Source organism: Carlito syrichta, unplaced genomic scaffold (genome assembly GCF_000164805.1).
Source record: "Carlito syrichta isolate Samal-C Ts95f unplaced genomic scaffold, Tarsius_syrichta-2.0.1 Scaffold302417, whole genome shotgun sequence".
In the NCBI taxonomy this organism is placed as follows: domain Eukaryota; kingdom Metazoa; phylum Chordata; class Mammalia; order Primates; family Tarsiidae; genus Carlito; species Carlito syrichta.
The window spans coordinates 371,586-376,881 of NW_007246513.1; positions in this window are offsets into that span (position 1 = coordinate 371,586).

Below are 5,296 nucleotides of genomic sequence, written 5' to 3' on the forward strand. Positions count from 1 at the left end.
CCGGAATTACAGGCATGCGCTACCACGCCTGGCTGATTTTTTTATTTATTGTAGAGATGAGGTCTTGCCAAGTTGCCCAGGTGGGTCTCGAACCCGTGGGCTCAGGCAATCCACTCACCTCAGTCTCCCAAAGCGTGGGATTACAGGCTGAGCCACTGAGTCTGGCTTACTCTGACAGTTTTACACTGCAGGCCTTTGAGCAGAGGACACATGCTCTGACTTCTGGGTTTTTTTTTAATTGTTGTTAATATTTTATTTTAGAACAGTTTCAGATTACAGGACAGTTGCAAAGAGAACAAAGAGTTCCCATCTCCCCCATCAGGCAGTTTCCCTTTCTGTTAACATCTTGTGCACTCTGGTCCATTTGTCACAACTCAGGAACCAACGAGGGTCCATTACCGGTAACTACACTCCACAGAGTATTTGGATTTCCCTAGTTTTTCCCTAGTGTCCTTTTCTGTTCCAGCTTCCCATCCAGAATCCCACATTACGTTTGGTCGTCACATCTCCTTAGGCTCCTCTGGACTGTGACGGTTTCTCAGAATGTGCCTAGTTTTTAATGACCCTGACAGCTCTGAGGGGGGCTCGTCGGGGATTTTGTAGACTGTCCCTCGGTTTGCTTTTGTTTGATGCTTTTCTCATGGTTAGATGGAGGCTGTAGGTTTGGTGAGGAAGCCCTGAGGTCCTTCTCATCCCATCAGGGTACATGCTTTCAACGGGACTGATCACTGATGTCAACCGTAGTCGCCTCAGAAAGATAGGGTTTGCCAGGTTTCCCCGCTATAAAGTTACTTTATAATTCCCCTTTCTATATCTAGGCACGGTGGCTCATGCCTGTCATCCCAGCACTTTGGGAGGCCAGGGTGAGTGGACCGCTTGAGACCAGGAGTCTAAGTCCAGCTTGGCTCTACAAAATGGCGAAACTCTGTCTCTAAAAATAAAAAATAAAAAAAATTGGGCAGGCATGGAGGCTCTGCCTGTAGGCCCAGCTACTCAGAGGTTGAGGCAGAAGCATGTTCTGAGTCCAGGAGATGGAGGTGGTGGTGAGCCGTGACGGTGCCACCACACTCCAGCATGGGTGACAGCAAGACCCCGACTCAAAAAAGTTCCTTTCAATATTGTACTCTTAGGAAGCAAGTGCACTAAGTGCAGCCCACACTCAAGGGGGAGGGAGATGATGTCTATTTTTAAAGGGTCGCCGTGGCTACCGTCTATTGTGAGGAGGTGACCACAGCGCCTCAGGACAAAGCTGATTGTGGCTGGGGAGAAGTAGCAGCAGGGAAGGACGATGAGAAGCTGTTGAACTCTACATGTGTTCATACAATATCTCCGGTTAATTATTCTCTTGGATTCAATGGGGTATAAGAGAAAAAGCGAAACAGAGGACGGCCTCAAGGCTGTGGCTGTAGACAGCTGCGTCTTGGCATTGGACCCCACAGAGGGAAGGCCACCGGAAGAGGGCATCTAGGGGAGGGTCAGGAGTCAGCAAAGCCTTGAGTGTGTTGGGTTGGGATGACTTGGTCATCTAAGCACACGCGGCACTCGGGAGATATGTCGCGTTTGAGGGATGCACATGGGTGCCATGGGTACCGAGACAGAAGGGGATCCCCAAGGGGGTGCATACCCATGGGGAAGAGGGGAGAGCCCAGGACTGAGCCCAGGATGCCCTGACGTCAGAGGCTGGACCAGGAGGAGGAGCCCACGAGGGAGGCATCAAGCCAAGAGCGAACCAAGAGAGGACCACGACGGACGGGGTCAAGGGCTGAGTGCCATCTCCACAAGGGCAGCTTCACCGGACCCCTGGGTGGGCTTTAGAGAGGAAGAGAAGAGAGGGAATAGAGGCAGGGCCTTAATAACCTTTTCAAGACACTTTGCTGTCAAAAGAACCAAGAGATGGTGTGGAAGCTGACAGGCAGGAGGGCGCAAGAGATGGCTTGGTTTTCAAGATGGAGAAATCGCCAAGCGTTTCTCTGCTCGTGGGAGTGACCTTCGAGGAAGGTGACGCCCTCTTGCCTGTGTGCAGTTGACAACAGGGTCTCACCAAATCCTAAAAGGGCCAAAGCACAGGAGGAGGGGAGGGAATCCCTGGGGCCAAGGTGGAAAGGGGAAGTTGCATGAGGACCCCCTGGAAACCTCAAGAGTCCCAGGGCCTGGAGACAGAGCCCCTGCAGACTAGGGATGTGCCCCCCTCCAGGATCCAACGAGCAGCTGTCAGGAGATAAAAACAGCACAGGAGGCCTGGAGTGGGGCCGGGCTGGTGTCACAGGAGGCGCAGAGCTCAGTCCCAGGCAGCTAAATGGGAAACGAGCTCCGTGAAGAACAAGTGAGAGAGGGGGTCCCCCCCCTGCATTCTCATCACTCCCATCAGACTGCGAAGATGTGGGGAAGAGACCCCATCTCCCTCTTCCAGTCTCCGAGGGGCTGACACTGGCCTCTAGAAGGCACTAAAATCCCAGGATGCTGTGACATCAGGATCACAGCCCTTTGTTCAGGATCAGGATCACTTTGTTCCTTAGGATCCCAGACAGAGAAATCCCTGAAATTATACCCCCAAAGTTGCATGCTCATGCCCATGTGTGAGGTTTTCTGGGAAAGGAACCCAGAGGTTCCATCAGCCTCTCAGAGTCCATGTCCTCGGGAGAGATGGGGAGGCCCAGCCTAGCACTTGGGACACCCCCAAATGCACCTTGTCCCCTGCTCCAAGCCCAGAAGCTGCTTGCCCTCTCCCAGACACTGCAGGAAGGGGAAAAACATCAATCGATGAGGCGTTCTGTTACCAGCCTGGATTCTGGCCCATCACACGTTCCAAGCGCAGCAAATCCCAGCGACAGCACGCATGGTGCTCGGAATCTGGGTCACTCGCCGGGGCTCCGCTCGCAGGGCTGCTTCGGTGCAGCCAGGAGACAGCCAGGACAGCCCATGGTGCTGCTGATTTACCCAAGAGCAGCGGGGAAGGAGGCGGGAGCTGACGTGTGTGTGTTTATGGGCGTGTGTGTGTGTGTGTGTGCGCGCGCAACTGGTGGTGCTTCCACATGTGCATATGATCTTTTGTGTAAGGCATGTGTGTAAACAGCATGTGTCTGCGTGGTGTGTATCCAGGAAGGACGGAGAGGGCGTGTGAGCCTGTGCATTTGTGTATACACACGTGTTCATGTATCTATCTATGTATTTGGCTTGTGTACAAATGGAGGGGTGTGTGTGTGTCCGGGGACAGGAGCACAGAGATCAACAGAGCATGGGGCAGGGGGCATGTGCCCTCACTTTCCCAACTTCTCAGAACGAGCATGAATATCAGTCAGAAACATGAGAGAACTTTCCGAAGGATGTGAAATCAGCTACAGGTCTCCGTGCTGCAACTATACAGAGTGAAGTCCCCTTTTACTAGAAACCCAAGTGATGGGACCCACCAGATGCTGTGGTCATGCTGCGATCATGCAAGAGGCAGGCAGTCCGGGGCTCAGAGAGGCTGTGACACCGCTCAAGCTCACACAGCTCAGAGATACATCAATGCCTGGCTCTCTCCTAGAGGAAGGAACCAGTGCTCAAGGAGGGGGATTTAGAGCCCCCCTCACCTGCTTTCCCTCCCTCCCTGTTTGTTTTCCCTCCCTCCCCACACCCTCTCTGTCCTGTGACACTGCTGGGGGACAAAGACTCCCTCACCTCAATTCAGGCCTCTGGGCCATGTCCCTCCTTTCCCGGCACCGGGACTGTGACAAGAGGCCAGCCTGTGACCCCAGCTTTCCTGGAAACTCCTCTGGGCAGGACTACTCCCTTGGAGGGCCTGACCCACCCGGGTACCTGGCACTCTCCAAAGAGAACCATGATGAAGCCAGCATACTCTCTCTGGCCTGCCCAGGGCCCGCTCTGACCAGCATGGAGCACATCCCAGAGCCCCCTGAAAGGTCCCCAGAGGCCAGGCCGTGGCACAATGAAACCAGGCTGGCCCCTGCACCCGCTGCCTGCTGGACACCCAGGACTCCTGGAACAGATGCCCTAGAGAGACCTCATGTCCTGGCCGGGCGTGTGCTTCCCCCCACGACCACGGCCTCTGCTCACGTGGTCAGTGGCATGAGCACGACGTCACAGAGGCCCAAGTGTGAGATGTGTCTCTGCTGTGGATGGACCCATTGTGGGACTGTGTGAATTACCAAAGCTCTCAAGCCTCAGTTTCCACATCTTCTCTCACTGGGCTGCCATGCTGCTTCTGAAGGTGCGGCTCTGGAAAGAGCCCAGCAAGGGTCTACATACACATCGTCGGGGTTCAGTGAGGGCATCCCCTGTCCCCACTTCTGCCCTGTGGGGCCCGACACTCCCCAGGTCTCTCCCTGGGACCTACATGCTTGCCGATTTCGGAGGGGCAGTCCAGCCCAGCCCCCAGAGCCCACGTGGGGGAAGATGTCACCAGAGCGCAGGGTCAGAAGAAGGTGTCTCCCGGCTCTGGACTCAGCCTGGGATGGGGCCCCGACCCTTCGTGGGGAAGGGGAGGAGCAGGACTCCGGCACATGCTGCTGGTCACGAAGGGATCGTCCCTGTCTTGGGAGGAAGCCCCGATCACCGTCAGCCACCAGAGAAGTCTCCCCACAGCACAGTTGTGAATTAAACATGCAGCCTAATGAGTTGATTTTATTAGTTTGCAAACGCATTGAGAACTCGTTATCAAAATAAACATCAATTCCTTTCACCCCTGCCGCAGCCTCTTCAAGCGAGGAAAGATAAACACAAACATACCACAGCCGTGACCCAACCGCACACAGCTCTAAGCCGATCCCTGCACGCCCCCACCTCCTGGGGTCCCTGTCGGGGTTGGGATGGACAAGGAGGCCAAGGGAAGGGGCTTCTGCAGCCTACAGGACCAGGGTGAGCCACCTGAGGGCCCGGGCTTCCTGGCCTGACCCCTTCAGGGCTTAGGGGTGCAGGCGAAATGAGGGGCTGGGGGAACAGATCGTCAAATAATGGTAACAATAATAATAGCAGCATGCTGGATGCTTATTCTACACCAGGCTCCACGCTACACGTTCTTTGGTTTTCTACCTGCCCTAGGGGCTAGGAAATATAATCCCATTTCATAGATGAAGACGCTGAGGTCTGCTCAAGGTGGTGCTGGGGAACAGGGAACACAAGTGGTGTGCGAGGTCTGAGTTACTCAGGAGACTGTCTCTCTCTTGCAGAGTGGGGCCTGGATTAAAGACAGCAAGGCTGGTTTTCCCTGGAAAAGATCTCCATAATCCAGCGACTGAGCGGGGGGCAGGAAGATGGACAAGTTGACCTTTGGAGGAGCCCAGGACCCTCCATGGTT